This window comes from Chiloscyllium plagiosum, chromosome 3 (assembly GCF_004010195.1).
Source record: "Chiloscyllium plagiosum isolate BGI_BamShark_2017 chromosome 3, ASM401019v2, whole genome shotgun sequence".
NCBI lineage: Eukaryota > Metazoa > Chordata > Chondrichthyes > Orectolobiformes > Hemiscylliidae > Chiloscyllium > Chiloscyllium plagiosum.
In genome coordinates, this window is record NC_057712.1 from 100,316,087 (window position 1) to 100,333,910 (window position 17,824).

A 17,824-nucleotide genomic window follows, 5' to 3' on the forward strand; every position below is an offset into this window, starting at 1 on the left:
GAGGCCCATCTCAATTTCAAGATAATCAGGCACTTATGTGGGCAGTATCAGACCTCTATGACACTGCTCTGGCTTTAAGAGGTTATTTTGCCCTAAATTCCTTCAAAGTAAGGTTGTAAGACAGAAGTGTGAGCAGTCTACCAGAACTATTAGTGCAAACAGGCCTAGTGTTTCTTTTTTTTAGTTTGGAACAATAGAGGCAGTCTGGATGAGTGTTGCCAGCCCTCACAGATCAGGGTTTCTATTTTTTTTAATTTTTAGTTTTAGCTTTCAGCAGTTCCTGTTGTGATCTTGTAGGAGTAGGAGCAATCTTTTCTGTCTCTCGGTTACAGCTAGGAGCTAGGGTTTCTCTCTGCTGCTGGGTCACCTGTCAGACAAATGCATTTTTCTGAATTTTCCTTTTTGTCAAGGGTGTATTTATGGGATGTTACAATAGTGGAACAATTAATTAGTACTAGTTACTGTATGTACTATTTGGTTAGGTTTTCCAATAGAGTTAAGTTATTCTAGAGCCCTCTTTCTTCGGTTGTATTTTCACTGTAGTTTAATTGTGTTTTGCTTAACGTGGAGTAATTGGACCAGTTGCACTGTATCTGGAATATAGCATTTCAGATCTGCCTTTAAAAAAGAAAAAGTTAGGGCCTAGATGACCTTTTTAAATATTTTGAGAGGGTCTGGTCTGGTCCATCATACCTCCCCTTGAATTAAACACTGAACAGAGCAGAATTTCCACTACCAAGAGCTTCCAGCCAATTATAAGTCAGCAGTCCTCAAGTACTGGCAGTGCCATGGCAGCAGGGCCATTGCCAGGATTGGACTCAGGCCTTCACGAGGGAGCCCCAAGGTATCGCTGGAGGGAGATGTGTGCATGTCGGTTGGGGTAGCAGTGAAGGGGTTTTCCAGAAAGGGGAGGCAGACTTGAAAACAAGTGGGGGGAGGGGGGTGTCTTCCACAGGCCCACTACCTTCTAATGCCAGACCCCTCCATTAGGAATAGTCCGCTTGTGAATAGACAATAGACAATAGGTGCAGGGGTAGGCCATTCTGCCCTTCGAGCCTGCACCACTATTCATTATGATCATGGCTGATCATCCTCAATCAGTATCCTGTTCCTGCCTTATCTCCATAACCCTTGATTCCACTATCCTTGAGAGCTCTATCCAACTCTTTCTTAAATGAATCCAGAGACTGGGCCTCCACTGCCCTCTGGGGCAGAGCATCCCACACAGCCACCACTCTCTGGGTGAACAAGTTTCTCCTCATCTCTGTCCTAAATAGACTACCCCTTATTTTTAAGCTGTGTCCTCTGGTTCGGCACTCACCCATCAGCGGAAACATGTTTCCTGCCTCCAGAGTGTCCAATCCTTTAATAATCTTATATGTCTCAATCAGATCCCCTCTCAGTCTTCTAAACTCAAGGGTATGCAAGCCCAGTCGCTCCAGTCTTTCAGCGACAGGTAGTCCCGCCTTCCCACCTCACCTTTTTATAGGGGCAGGCAATTCCAGCAGAATTTGCTTGATGGTTTTCCTGGATGGTATTTTTCCAACTGCTGCATGTTGAATATCAATGTTGGTAGGATATGGACCTTGATTGATGAGCTAAACACCTCAGGTGGCCTTCAGGTGGGGAAGCCAGCCACCACTCTCCCCACCCAGAGCTAGATGGAGGAGGACAGGAGAGTGGGAAGGTGGGAGGTTGCCAACCTTGCAGCCTTCTGCCAGATCAAACAGAACAGACCCACAGGCACCTCTGAACTTACGCCTCCATAAGGTCATGGGGGGCACTAAGCTCCATCCTTTGTGAGTTAGTTGACAGCTGTACTTCTCACACTACAACAATATCACAACAAGAGATCACAGTCTTCACGTTCTCCTGAGGTTGTAAGAGGACATTGGAAGGAACTTTTTTGAATTCACTCGTGGGACTTGGGTGTCACTGGCTAGCCGGCATTTATTGCCTGTCCATAGTTGCCCTTGAAAAGGTGGTGGTAAGCTGCCTTCTTGAAACGCTGCAGTCCATGCGCTGCGGTTAGACCCACAATGCCCTCTTACGTTTAATATGTTGGAAGATATTTTACTATTTGCTTTAGTGCAGCCTGCCATCTTTTCCTCATGCTTCCTCTTAGCCTTCATCATTCCAGTCTTAGTCTTTGTCCTGCATTGGTGATACTCTTCCTGATTTCTATTCCTGATATTATTCCAGTGTGTATCATATGCCTTCTTTATCTTCCTGAGTTTTTCATTAATGTCCATAGTCAATCAGGGTACTGTAGCTTTACAAAACCCACTTTAATTTCTTACCTTGCTTGCAACCTATTCATCTCTTTTTGAAATTGTTCCTTTTTTTAATCCATCGTTTTACCCACCAAACTGTGTTTCCAATCAACCTTCTTCAATTCAACTTCTTGATTCCTGACATCTGCCCTTTTCTAGTCTGGAATCTGTATCATTGACTGATTTTTATTCTTTTCCAACTAAATATTGAACCTTGTAATGTTGTGATCGCTATTTCCCAAATGCTGCCATTTCTGGCATTCTCCACTTAGCCTGCCTTATTTCCTTCGACCAGATCCAGCATAGGTCCGTCCCTTGATAAGACTAAACATATACTGATCCAGAAAGTTCTCCTGCACACATTGCATGAATTTATTCTCTCCCATCACCCACACTCTATATTTTTCCCAGTGTACCCTGGAGTAATTGAAATCACTTGTCCTTTCCATAATATACCTTCAAATGCTCTCTTCCATTTCCTCCTCACAATTAGGAGGTCCAGAATAAACACCTAACAAAGTCACTGCTCCCTTCCTGTTTCTCACCTCCAACCATATAGACTCTAATTCAGAAACTGCATTACCTTCAAGTTCAATGATGCTACCTTTGACCAAGACTGCTACATCTCCTCCATTTTTATGCACCCTGTTCCTACCAAAAATCTTATAGTCCTGCTCCGTCAATACTATTATGTCATATCCACTCAGAGTAATTTCTGTTTCCAATTCCCCAATTTTCTTCATGAAACACATGTACAACTTAACCCTACCCTTATGAATTTCTTGCCCATTGGAAGGTGACCACTTCTTTGTTTACTGTCGAGACTGTGGTGCTGGAAAAGCACAACCGGTCAGGCAGCATCTGAGGAGCAGGAGAATCGATGTTTTGAGCATATGCTCTTCATCAGGAATGAGCAGCTCATTGAAAAGCTTATGCTCAAAACATCGATTCTCCTGCTCCTTCGAAGCTGCCTGACCTGCTGTGCCTTTCCAGCACCACACTCTGATCTCCAGCATCTGCAGTCCTCACTTTCTCCCATTTCTTTGTTTACTGTCAACACTCAAGCCTTCCCTTACTTCCTTTTCTCCTTTTCCCATCTTCTCTCTTTTGCCCTTTCTGGCACTTCCAAAACTAGGCCCGTTGACTCATAAGTTTAAATCCACCCCCACTATACTATCTACTCTCTCAGCCAGGAGATTAGTTCCATATTTCTGCTCAGGTGAAGCCATCCCTTCTGAACAGCTTTCCCAAAAATGATCCCAAAGTCCCAAAAATCTAAATCCTTCCATTCCACACCATCCCTCACTATGCCACACATTTACCTCCCTGATCTGCTTTTGCCTAAATGGTGAATCATGAGGTACAGTTGTTTCTGAGATTAATACCATGATGGACCTTTCTTCAGACTGCACCCCCCCAGTTGGTGAAACTGATTTTGCAAGCCCTCCAAGCTGTCCCTCCCTGTGTTGCTGGTTACCACATGAACCACAACCACTGGGTATTTTCTCTCCCTTTGCAGAGGTTGATCCGGTTCTTTTGTTTTGTCCCAAACCTTTGCAACGGGAGGCAACAGACCATGTGGGATTCATAATCCCAGATACAAACCATGCTGACTATCCCTCAACTATCGAGTCACCCACTACTACAACCTTTCTAATCTGCCTACCAACCGAACTCTCTTTGCCCAGAGTAGCCTCGGGTACGGTGACAATATGGTTTTCCCTCAAGTCATCCAAACTGATTCTGTCATATTGCTCACTGAATAGGCATTTAAAATTTCACATCTGTTAGGCAACAGCAGGATGTGCTGCGATTCTTGAAGTTGCTGTCTCCTTTCCTTTTGGCGCAGTTACCTGCCAATCTCTGTTCTCTTCCTTGCCTGCCTATCATGATATGGAGTGACCACTTTCTGGTATGACTCTCCTTCTTGCATAGTGCGCAGTGAAGAGAGTGATTGCTCCAAATCAGCCACATATTGTTCAAGGACGGCTAGCCTCTGTGAGTTGAGTGTTCTCAAGCATCTGGAGTGCTGTTGGAGCTGCTCCCATCCAGGCAAGCGGGGAGTATTCCATCACACTCCTGACTTGTGTTCTGTAGATAGTGGACAGGCATTGGGGAGGCAGGACTAAGTTATTCGCCACAGTATTCCTAGTATCTGACCTGCTCTTGCAGCCACTGTGTTTATGTGGCGAATTCAGTTGAGTTGCCTTGTAAGTGGGGGGATGATAACACCATTGAATGTCAAGGGAAGGTAGTTAGAATGTCTCTTATTGAAGCAGGTCATAACCTGGCATTTATGTGGCATGAATGTTATTTGCCACGAAACATTGTGCAATCATCAGCAAATATCCCCAGTGTTGAATTTATAATGGAGGGGAGGTCATTGATGAAGCAGCTGAAGATGGTTAAGCCTACTCACTACCCTAAGGAGCTCTTGCAGTGAGGTCATGGAGCTGAGATAACTGACTTCCAACAACCACAATCATCTTCCTAAAAGAACATAAGAATAGGAGCAGGAGTTGGCTATCTGGCCCGTTGAGCCCATTCTGGCATTTAATAAGACCATGGCTGATTTTTTGTGGACTCAGCTCCACTTACCCGACTCACCATAACCCTTAATTCCTTTACTGTTCAAAAATCTATCTATCTATTCAATGAGGTATCTATCTATTCAACTGCTTCACTGGGCAGGGAATTCCACAGATTCACAACCCTTTGGGTGAAGAAGTTTCTCTTCAACTCAGTCCTAAATCTGTTCTCCCTTATTTTGAGGCTATGCCCCCTAGTTTTAGTTTCACCCGCCAGTGGTAACAACCTCCCTGCTTCTATCTTATTTATTCCCATCATAATTTTATATGCTTCTATAAGATCCCCCCTTATTTTTCTAAATTTAAATGAGTATAGTCTCAGTCCACTCAATCTCTCCCATAAGCCAAACCTCTCAACTCTGGAACCAACCTAGTGAACCTTCTCTGCAACCCCTACAGTGCCAGTACATCCTTTCTCAAGTAAGGAGACCAAAACAATATACATTACCTTAGATGTGGCCTCACCAACATCCTATATAATTTCGGCATAACCTCCCTATTTTTAAACTCCATGCCTCCAGCAATGAAGGACACTAATCCATTTGCCTTCCGAATTATCTGCTGCACTTACAGACCAATTTTTATAATATTCATAAAACTGCCATCCCAAAGTGTTTCTATTTGCCAGGTATGACACCAACCAGCCAAGTATTTGCCCCCTCTTATCGAATGGTCCCAGTTATGCTCAGCCTCTTTGATGCCACACTCAGTCAAAGGTGACCTTGGTGTTAAGGACTGTCACTCTCACCTCACCTCGGGAATTCGGCCCTTTTGTCCATGTTTGAACCAAGACTATAATGACGTCAGGAGTTGAGTGGCCCTGGCGGAACCAAAACTGGGCGTCACTGAGCAGGTTATTGCAGAGCAGGTGCTGCTTGATAGCAATGTTGATGACCATCACTTTACTGATGGCCAAGAGTAGACAATGGGGCAGATTGGATTTGTCCTGCTTTTTGTGTACAGGACATACCAGGGCAATTTTCCACATTGTAGGGTAACTGCCACTACTTTAACTGTACTGGAAGAGCCTGACTAGGGGAGCGGCAAGATCTGAGCAGAAGTCTTCGGTATTATTGTCAGCTACATAATTGCAGTTCTTTCTTGTTTCTCAAAGCACTGGACACATGATGGCATGAATGGTCTCTTGCTACACAACATTCCAGATTCACCACAAGTTAAATTGAAGATGTTTTTAATGGAAAAGGTATAAACCATAGGACTGAAATTCCACAGGGATTGTGCTAGTCACCTTCTGAAGGTATGGGTGAAGATTAGGAGGAACCATGCAGAACTTCAAAGTCAGTGTGTAAAGTTATGTAGAAGGAATGATCCTGAGGAACAGGATGTACATGTATTTGGAAAGGCAAGGACTGATTAGGGATAGTTAACATGGCTTTGTGTGTGGGAAATCATGTCTCACAAACTTGATTGAGTTTTTGAAGAAGTAACAAAGAAGATTGATGAGGGCAGAGCAGTAGATGTGATCTATATGGACTTCAGTAAGGTGTTCGACAAGGTTCCCCATGGGAGACTGATTAGCAAGTTAGATCTCATGGAATACAGGGAGAACTAGCCATTTGGATACAGAACTGGCTCAAAGGTAGAAGACAGAGGGTGGTGGTGGAGGGTTGTTTTTCAGACTAGAGGCCTGTGACAAGTGGAGTCCCACAAGGATCGGTGCTGGGCCCTCTACTTTTTGTCATTTACATAAATGATTTGGATGCGAGCATAAGAGGCACAATTAGTAAGTTTGCAGATGACACCAAAACTGGAGGTGTAGTGGACAGCGAAGAGGGTTACCTCAGATTACAACAGGATCTGGACCAGATGGGCCAATGGGCTGAGAAGGGGCAGATGGAGTTTAATTCAGATAAATGTGAGGTGCTGCATTTTGGGAAAGCAAATCTTAGCAGGACTTATACACTTAATGGTAAGGTCTAGGGAGTGTTGCTGAACAAAAAGACCTTAGAGTGCAGGCTCATAATTCCTTGAAAGTGGAGTCGCAGGTAGATAGGATAGTGAAGAAGGCATTTGGTTTGCCTTCCTTTATTGGTCAAAGTATTGAGTACAGGAGTTGGGAGGTCATGTTGTGGCTGTACAGGACATTGGTTAGGCCACTGTTGGAATATTACATGCAATTCTGTTCTCCTTCCTATTGAAAAGATGTTGTGAAACTTGAAAGGGTTCAGGAAAGATTTACAAGGATGTTGCCAGGGTTGGAAGATTTGAGCTATAGGGAGAGGCTGAACAGGCTGGAGCTGTTTTCCCTGGAGCGTCAGAGGCTGAGGGATGACCTTATAGAGGTTTACAAAATTATGAGGGGCATGGATAGGATAGATAGGCAAAGTATTTTCCCTGGGGTGGGGGAGTCCAGAACTAGAGGGCATAGGTTTAGGGTGAGAGGGGAAAGATACGATAGAGACCTAAGGGGCAACTTTTTCACGCAGATGGTGGTATATGTATGGAATAAGCTGCCAGAGGATGTGGTGGAGGCTGGTACAATTGCAACACTTAAGAGGCATTTGGATGGGTATATGAATAGGAAGGGTTTGGAGGGATATGAGCCGGGTGCTGGCAGGTGGGACTAGATTGGGTTGGGATATCTGGTCGGCATGGACAGGTTGGACCAAAGGGTCTGTTTCCGTGCTGTACATCTCTATGACTCTATGACTTTAAGTGAAAGGAATCATTAAACCCATAAAGCTTCCAGTTGTGTTAAATGTTTGTTAATTGTGATCTTACAAGTGAGAAACAAGTAAACAATGTGGCAAACATTACTAACTAGACTGACAACTTGGAACTAATTAGTGAGTCAGTAACAGCAACAATTGTGTATCCCAATGCGCTGTCTGCCTTAACACTTTCGGTTCTATAATAATCTGAGTGCAGTTTGATTGGTGACAGAGAAGACACTGAACAAGATAACTGTTTGGAAATGAAATCTCCCAGATGACAATGAGGGGGAAGAAGGCATTTCTGATTATGAATAAAATATGTATATAGAAAAACAAACTGGGAGAGGAATGACAACTAGACTGAGAGAAAATGTTTGATTGATTTCTAAGAAAATGAAGGTAAATATATAAAGTTAAAAATCACACAACACCAGGTTATAGTGCGACAGATTTAATTGGAAGCACTAGCTTTCGGAGCGCTGCTCCTTCATCAGCTGTAGGACACAGAATTTATTGCAAACGTTTACAATGATGTTTCTGAAATTATACATTGAAAAATATCTTGATTGTTTGTTAAGTCTCTCATCTGTTAGAATGACCATGATAGTTTCACTTCTTTCATATGTAAATCACAAATGTTTTCAAAAAGTTACATTCTCAGGTTAACTGTAACAATTGGTGTCAGCCAGATAAGATGTTGAAGGTGTTAGTCCCCTGTGTGCTGCTGTCTGTGCCATAATGTTTAGACTGATTCTAATCTAAAAAGTGAGTTAACAGAACCTTACATGGATTCGTGCAGTTTTTAAGCAAAGTACAATGAAACCCTGGAAGTACAAATTCACCCCACAGACGTATATGTATATGTGTGCCTGTGGGTTCGTGTGTGTGTATATAAAGGGGCCAAGTCTGTGAGAGGGTGCATGTTTGAGTGTGGGAGTCTGTCTGTCTGTAGGAGTGTGTGTGTCTGGGGAGTGTGTGTGTGTAGGAGTGTGCATGTCTGTGTGTGTGTCTGTGTATAGGTGTGTCTGTGTGTATGTGTCTGTATAGGAGTGTGTGCATGTGTGCGCGCGTGTGTGTGTGTGTGTATAGTGCAATGGTGGTCACCTGTAGTGTGACGTGAACCCAAGGTCCAGGTTGAGGCCCTCCCTATGGGTACTGAGCTTAACTATCAGCCTCTGCTCGGCCATTTCTCGTTGCTGCATGTCCCAAAGTCCGCCCTGGAGGATGGTCACCTGAAGGTCCGAGGTCGAATGTCCTAGACCGCTGAAGTGTTCTCCAACTGGGAGAGAACACTCCTGTCTGTTGATTGTTGATTGACAACAGAATACAGGGGGCTAACACTTTCAACATCTTATCTGAGCTGACACCAATTGTTACAGTTAACCTGAGGATGTAACTTTTTTTAAAAATTTGTGATTTACATATGAAAGAAGTGGAACTATCATGGTCACTCTAACAGATGAGAGACTTAACAAACAATCAAGGTATTTTTCAATGTATAATTTCAGTTACATCATACTGTAAACTTTTGCTATAAATTCTGTGTCTTACAACTGTGTACTCCACAACCACCTGATGAAGGAGCAGTGCTCTGAAAGCTAGTGCTTCTAATTCAACCTGTTGGACTATAACCTGGTGTTGTGTGATTTTTAACTTTGTACACGCCAGTCCAACATCGGCATCACCAAATCATGACGACTATCGACATTGGAGAGGATCTCCAAGAAGATCACACATATCGACACAGACATCAAGTTTCTACAGAAATGCTGGCAAGCAGCAAAAATTCCAAAAGGATTATGGATCACGAACCCGCTCAAGTCGACCTACAACACAGAATACGCAGAGAAACTTTGCCATCGCACCTCTCGCAAACTCCTCAATCATCTCGTGCACCAACTCTACAGCAGGCGCCACAACCTTGAAATTCAGATGGAGTCCACATTCTCATCCTCCATTCAGAATACAGCAGTACAACTACGCGACATTGCCAAACAAACAAGGCAACAAAACTACACCACGTACATGCACACCAAGAACAAAAAACTGGAGAAACTTGGCATTCTCACCAGTAATAGCAAAGCCCACCCTGGCACCACAGTGGATAACATTATCATTGCGGGGAAGTCGATTGTCAACTTATCGGACCAAACCCTTCGACTGGAAGAGATTGAAGTCCTGAACAGGGGTCTCGTTGGTTCTTGCAGCGGACACAGAGGAGTTTTCAGACAAATGAGACTCCAGGAATTCTTTCAAGGTGCCAGCAGTGATCCCAATGAGCCCACTGACAAACCGGAACACTCATCAGAGGGATCTGTAGAGGAGCAACCAGTAGAGGAGTTGTGAGTGTCTTTGAGAGAGAGTATATATGTGTGTGTGTGCACATGGGAGAGAGCTTGTGTAAGAGAGGGTCTGTGTGAGTGTATGAGTATGTAGGAGCATGTGTGTGCGTGTGAGAGAGAGAGAGTGTCTAGTGTGGTGGAGTCACCTGTAGTGTGACATGAACCTAAGGTCCTGGTTCAGGCCATCCCCATGGGTGTCAAGCTTGGCTATCAGCTTCTGCTCAACCACTTTGCATTGTTGCTTGTCCCGAAAGCAGACTTGGAGGACGGTCACCTGAGGGTCCGCGGCCAAATGTCCCAGACCGCTGAAGTGTTCCTCGACTGGAAGGGAACCCTCCTGTCTGGTGATCATTGCGCAGTGTCCATTCATCCGTTGTCGTAGCATCTGGTCAGGCTTGCCAATTTACCATGCTTCAGGGCATCCTAGCCTGCAGCGTATGAAACAGACAATGTCAGCTGAGTCACATGAGTACCTGCCGCGTACATGGTGGGAATGTCCCCACATGTAATGGTGGTATCCGTGTCGACAATCTGACACATCTTGCAGCAGCTGCCGTGACAGGGTTGTACGGTCAAAACAGTGCTTAAGTGAAATTGCATGAATGAATACAACTCATACCAGCACGGTGGCATGGCGGTTAGCACTGCTGCCCCGCGTTCAATTCCTGCCTCAGGCGAAACTCTATGTGGAGTTTGCACATTCTCCCCGGGTTTCCTCCCACAATCCAAAAAAATGTGCAGGTTAGGTGAATTGGCCAGGCTAAATTGCCTGTAGTGTTAGGTAAAGGGGAATGGGTCTGGGTGGGCGCCGGGTCGGTGTGGACTTGTTGGGCTGAAGGGCCTGTTTCCACACTGTAAATAATCTAAATCTCAGTAATCAGTTTGATATCCTTTATTCTTTTATTAAGTACTGGTACAATTTCTAACTTATTTATAGCATATAGGTCTAGTGTTTTTACTAATATTTACTAACTTAAAGCACAAAAGGACTAACACCTCTTAATTATGCAAGCAGCCCGGATAGACACTCTTAATCCCATTAGAGGTAGCAGCCAGTATTTAGCATATTCTAACCCATTTCCTGTCTCCCAGGACAGAAGTCCTTCAAACCTTGGTGTACTACAGATAAAAAAAAGTAACACCATAGGAATGGAATTTTAGTATATGTAAGAACTGTGTATAAAAGGGCTCTTATATGAACAGTGTTTTGGGGTTTTAATGCCACCTCAAACTTGTGCTGTAGTGATGAAGGATCAGCGCTCTGAAAGCTAGTCCTTCCAATTAAACCTGTTGGACTATAACCTAGTGTTGTGTGATTTTTAACTGAATAAAACAGGCTATTTTCATCGCTCTTATCTACAGTGATAAGGTGTCAAAATGCAGTAATCTATAGCTAGCTGGTGAGTGAACTAATAAGGATAACTTATAACACAATATCTCATAACACAATATCTCACACTTACAAACCAGCAAGTCTTTCACAACAGTACAGTTGCAATAGCAGTGAAATCAATTTTATGTATCCAATTCTTGACTGCTAGGCAACAATTTTTGAATCATTACATGACATCATTATCAGACATAAAACATTAATTCAAACTTCGGTAGAAAATGAGTGCAATTAAGAAGAAATATTATTAGGTAGGTAAAATGAATGATTTACGATATACTGATAAATGAGGAACCAATATAGCATAATAATAATAACTTGTATGACAGTATCTTTAATCCAGCAAAATATCTCAAGGTGCCTCATAAAGGCATAAGACATGTCGAAGAGCATATAACAAGAGATGACCTAAAGTTGCATGGGTTTAAAGAAGGGTTTTTTAAGTAGAAGATGAAGATAGAGAGGCGGAAAGCTAGAGAGGTGAAGACACAATTTCCTGAGACCATGGCTACTTGTTGCAGGGTGAGGATTATAGGGAGCAGGAGAAAGCCTTTATGCCACTGTCATTCTCGATCATTAGTGATCATCTACCTCAATGTGATATTCCTGGGTTTTGTTCCATACACTTTGATGTCATCAGTAACTAGAAATCTATCGATCTCTGCCTTGAAGTTACTTAATGACTGAGTTTTATGTGTCCTCAGGAGGAGAGAATTCCAATGATTCACCATCCCCTGACTGAAGATGTTCCTGTTCATCTCATTTCAAATTGCTGCCTTTTGTTCTGAAGCTGTGTTCCTTAGTTGTAGACTCCATAGCCAGGCAAAATGTCCTTTTTGCATTTACTCTGTCTGTCCCTTGAAGACTTTTGTAGGTTTCCATGAAATTGTTTCTCATTCACCTAAGCTCAAAATAATACAGGCCTTTTCTTCCCTCAATATTTCCACATGGAACAGTCTCACCACCCAGGAATTAGTTGGTACATCTTTGTTGCACTCCCTCTCTGTCAAAAATATCATTCCTTAAGTAAGGGACCTAGTACTGCATAAATAGTCAGGTGTGATCGCATCAGGGTTCTGTGCAATCTGCACCTTCATTATTCCTGTTAAAGTGGATAATCTCCACTGGAGCAACATCAATGAACACGATGATTGCAGCTTGTACTGTTACTGCAGTCCACATCTTTATTTACCACTCAGTCAGTTTAACAATACAGCATAAAATCACATCAGGTTACAAACAAAGTTGCCTCAGACTCACTATTGAGACTTAGGTATTACCTGTACTGGTGAGGGCTGGCTGCTCAGGCTTCAGTCTCTCAGAGAGGTGTGAGAAGATTTGTAGCTCAGCTTGAGGTTCTGGATGTAAGTTTGCTCACTGAACTGGAAGGTTTATTTTCAGACATTTTGTCACCACACGAGGCAACAGCATCACCGGAGGCTCACTAATGATGCTACGTAACATGTGGACGAAACATCTGAAAATGAATCTTCCAGCTCAGCGAGCAAACATACATCCAGATTCAGTCACTCAGCTGGGAGCTGGAACTCTGAGCTCAGGGTCCTGATTTTGTAATGGGTGTGCCGAGGTTATGCTGCCAATGTTTTCAAACCACTTATCTTTAAATGCTTTATCTTGAAAATTCCAGAAAGTTCAACTCCTGCCAGGACCCTTGTGACTCTAAGATCATCCATCCAGTTGTCATATAGACGAGATACTATTTCATTGTCCTCCCTTCTGCCTTTAATGTAGTAGCCTTGATCATCACAAACGTGAAGCATCTTTGGAAGTTCGCCAAATTCCTGCTTCATAAGCAGTGCTTGGTTTTGCCTTGACTATTCTTTGTTCCTGTGAAGTTGGCCACCTTTTCCCATCATCCTTGTAGAGACGTAGCTGTTAACCATTCTGGTAGGAATTAAGACATAGCCATTTGTTGTACTTCACACAAGCCACACTCCATTCTATCTGCCATACTCTTGCCCACTCTCAGGGCCTGTCTAAATCCCCTTAAAGCTCCTTTGCATCCTTCTCATAGATCACTATCCAATGATGTTTTGTATCGTCTGCAAACTTGGAAGCATTATAATTGGACCCAATATCCAGATTATTGATTTTGCACAGTTGGTCCCCAAACGTTGTTCCTTGTGGTTCCCTGATGCCACATCTTGCAAACCTGAAAATGGCCCAGTTATTCCCACTCCTTGTTCACTATTCTCATTCTCATTCTCATTCTTATCCAAAATCTTCTGAAATTTCGAATACACCACTAGTTTCCATTAGCCGATCTATAGCAGCATCCTCAATAAACACTGTCAGTGTTTGTCATGTATGATTCCTTCTTCATACATCCAAATTGATTTTTTTGCAATCAGCTAATGATTTTCTAAATATTCAGAAACTCTTCGTAATAGATTTTAGTATTTTCCCTACTGATGTCAGGTTACATGATCTTTAGTTTCCTGCTTTCTCTCTTGCTCCTTTCTTAAATTGTAGAATTGCATTTGTAACATTTCAATCTGCAGGTTCTGATTAGGAATTAATAGAATTTCAAACGTTGCTCACCAGTGCATGCATTATCTCAGTGGCCATCTCTTTCAACACTCTAGGGTTGTCAGTTTTTCTCCAATTAATTTCTCTAGTACTACTTTTTCATTGATGCTGGCTCTTTCAGTCCAACATTATTTATAAACCCCTTAATCTTAATTATTTCATAACGATCCCTTGTGTCTTCCTCTGGAAGACAGTCAAAATCTATTTGTTTAGTTTCTCTGCCATTTCTCTATTTCCTATTATAAATTCTCTTGTCTCTGCAATTATCTTTGCAAGCCTTTTCCTTTTTATATGCCTATAAAAACTTTTACATTCTATTTTTAGGCTTCTTGCTATTTTGCATTGATATTCTATACCCTCTTCATCAATTTTTTTCTGTACTCCTTTGAGAGTGGCATGGTTAGCATCGCTGCCTTTGCAGCGCCAGGGACCCGGGTTTGATTCTATCTTCAGGCAACTGTGTGGAGTTTGTATGTTCTCCCCGTGTCTGTGTGGTTTTCTTCCAGATGCTCTGGTTTCCTCCCACAATTCAAAGATGTGCAGGTTAGGTGGATTGGCCATGGGGAATGCAGAGATGGGGTGGGTCTGGGTAGGATGCGCTTCAGAAGGTCAATGTAGGCTCGATGGGCTGAATGGCCTGCTTCCACAATGTAGGGATTCTTTGCTGAAAATGATGATTCTCCCAATTCACAGGCTTGGAACTCTTTTCAACAACTTTATAAACTTCCTGCTTTGACTAAATACTTTTGTATAACTTCCTTTGTTAGCCATGCTGTCACTTTTTCTGCTGGGCATTTTTGCCTGAAAGGAATGTGTGTTTATTGAAAACTAAGCATTAAATCTTTAAATGCTAGCCACTGTCTATCCACTGTCAAACGTTGCGATATATTTTTCCAGTCCACCACAGCCATATCCTCAAATTGCCCTTGTTTAAATTTAACACCTTAGTTTAAGATTATTCTGCATCGTTTTCAAAATTAATGGAAATTTCTATCACACTGTGGTCACTATTCCCTTAAGAATTTTCACAAGATTATTAATTAGCCATTCCTCATCCCATATTACACGATCTACCAAATTGTTTTCTTGGTATGTTGTACAAGAAAAATATCTTGAAAACATTCCAGGAATGCTTTCTCCCCTGCGTTTGTACACATGAGATTTACCCTAGTTTGAAGACACTGATGTTTACTGTCCTTTCTCCTTGATAAATGCATCCCTAATTGTCTGATTTTTACCAGAACTGCATTAGCATTACAGCTTAGTCAGCTATAAACCTCTTCGAGCAATATTTTCTGCTCATTGCTTCAATTCAATCAATTCACCTGTTTTATTGTGAATTATGCATGCATTCAGGTGGAGTGCATTTAATTCTTCCTTATTAACGCTGTTCTACAAAAGCAGTCCCTGATTTATGAATGTCCCATTTAAAAGTGTATGTATTTATGAACAAAATCCCAGACAAGAATGTATTGTTATTTATTTTAAAGTTCTAACATGTCAAAGTTTTCTTGTGCTTATAAATGGCTACTTTATATTGTACTGTACTTAACTTGCTTACCAATTGACTGACAAATAACTCAAGACTTGAACCCATTTGTAACTCAGGGGGCTCTTTGTAATTTGATCTTGGTTAATTCTTTTCTGTTACCTTTTACTTTCATTTACAGATTTTAAATTCTAATTTTTATTATATCTAAATTTCCTCTTGTGTTCCCATTCCTGTCCAGCTAGTTTAAACTCTCCTCAACAACACTAGAAAATCCCTCCATGAGGAAATAAGTCCTTGTCTTGCTGAGATGTAACCCATTTACTTTGAACAGGTCTCACTTTCCCTGGAACTGTCCCCAATACAGCAGAAAGCTGAAACCCTACCTCATGCATTACTTTCCAGCCACATGTTCATTTACTCAATCCACTAGCATGTGGCTATGGGAGCAATTCTTAGATTACTGGCTGAGAGGTGCTGTTTTCTGTCCCTTGTCTATCTCTAAATTCTAACTTTCAGGATCTCTTTTTTTACTAAGTCATTGGTGACAATGTGATTCATGATCTCTTTGCTTTTCACCCTCTCTCAAATGAATACCCTGAAGTCATTCTGGGACATCCTTGAACCTAGCACTAGGAAGGTCATGTCTTAGTTGTGTCTATGTTCACAGAAATACTTGTTTATTTATCTAGATATTGAATCCCTACCACTATTGCCCTTCCATTCTTCATCTCAACCCCTGTCCCACACTGCTGTGCAGAAGAGCCACTTTCAGTGTGACAAACTAGATTCCCAATACATTTCTCTGACAAATCATCAATATCCAAAGTAGAAAAATGGATGGTGAATGAGCTAGACTCCTCTTGTACAACTGACAGCTCTCTCTAGTCTGCCTGGTGGCCACCTATTCCCTCTTTGCCTACTTGCTCCTAATCTACAGTGCAATCGATTTGTCAAGCATGCCAATTCATGTGGTCCTCAGTTTTGCAGATGCACCACTGTGACTCCAGCTGCCAGCTTAGTTCCAAAACCAGACCTCAAGCTTTTGCAACTGGAGACACTTGCTGCACTAGTGATCATCTAGGGCACATGAAGCATCCATGTATCCTCACGTGGCACAGGATGGGCATTGTATACAGCCATGCTATCCTACCAAAGTGAAGTCAAAGAAGCAGCAAGTAAATAAATCATCAACCAGCTCCAATGAGTCGAGCTCTGTAGGGTTCTTTTCCTCACCTACTCCTTTAGGTACTGCTGATTGTGTGTCTCAGTGTCTCCTCCTTCCTGTTATGTTAGGTGTTGCAGACTGCCTTTTATGGGCTAAGAGGAGAGGTACCGGAGGGAGAGACTGGAATCAAAAGAACAGAGAATATAGAGCAAGGATTTAAAGTATCAGAGGAAGTTGGAGGAACAGGAATGGAGAAGATCACAAAGGGATTTAAATACAAGAATGAGAATTTTAAGCATGGACGAGTGAGTATTAGGAGCTAAGTGAAGACAGGGGTGATAAATGAAAAAGATTTGGTTCTAGGACAAGAAGAAGGCGGTTCAGGTGACGTGGAGTTCAGAGAGTATAGGAAACAGTACAGGGCCAAAAGGTCAATGTGAAGGTATAAGCATTCTAGTAATAGATGGACTGAGGTTGGGGTGAACGTGGAGAGTGTTATTTAGGTGGAGTTAGACCATGTCTCCCCAAGTTAGTCTCCCTTCAGCCAGATGTCCCAAATCATAAAGCTCCTCGGTGAGGAGGGATAAACTACAGTCTCCCCTTCTTTATTCCTGCAGCCTCTCAATTATTCACAATAAGGTTAATTTGAAAAGGGTCCTTCCAATTTTGATACCTTTCTCCCAGGCCAAATTAATTCATGTTTTAAAAGCGACCAATTTGATTAGACTTTCTTGAGTTAATAAAAGGGTGAGGTTATTTTTGTTTCAGTTCATTGGTTACAAAAGGAGAAAAGGAAGAATAATATAATGCACAAGGATTACAGGACTAAGATGAGAGCCCAAAAATGATAAAAGTTAAAAGACCTCTGGGTCAATTATGAAGAGTAGCTAGTGGAAAATTGATAGTGGAACAGTAGATTTCACAATTTGCAGAAACATAGAATCATATAGTACAGACGAAGAGCTTCAGTCCCTCACGTTTATATTGTCAAAAATATACTTAGAGTCATAGAGTCATAGAGATGTACAGCATGAAAACAGAACCTTCGGTCCAACCAGTCCATGCCGATCAGATATCCCAACACAATCTAGTCCCACCTGCCAACACCCGGCCCATATCCCTCCAAACCCTGCCTATTCATATACTCATCCAAATGCCCCTTAAATGTTGCAGTTGTACCAGCCTCCACCGCTTCCTCTGACAGCTCATTCCATACCCGTACCACCCTCTGTGTGAAAAAGTTGCCCCTTAGGTCTCTTTTATATCTTTCCCCTCTCACCCTAAACCTATGCCCTCTAGTCCTGGACTCCCCTATCCCAGGGAAAAAACTTTGCCTATTTACCCTATCC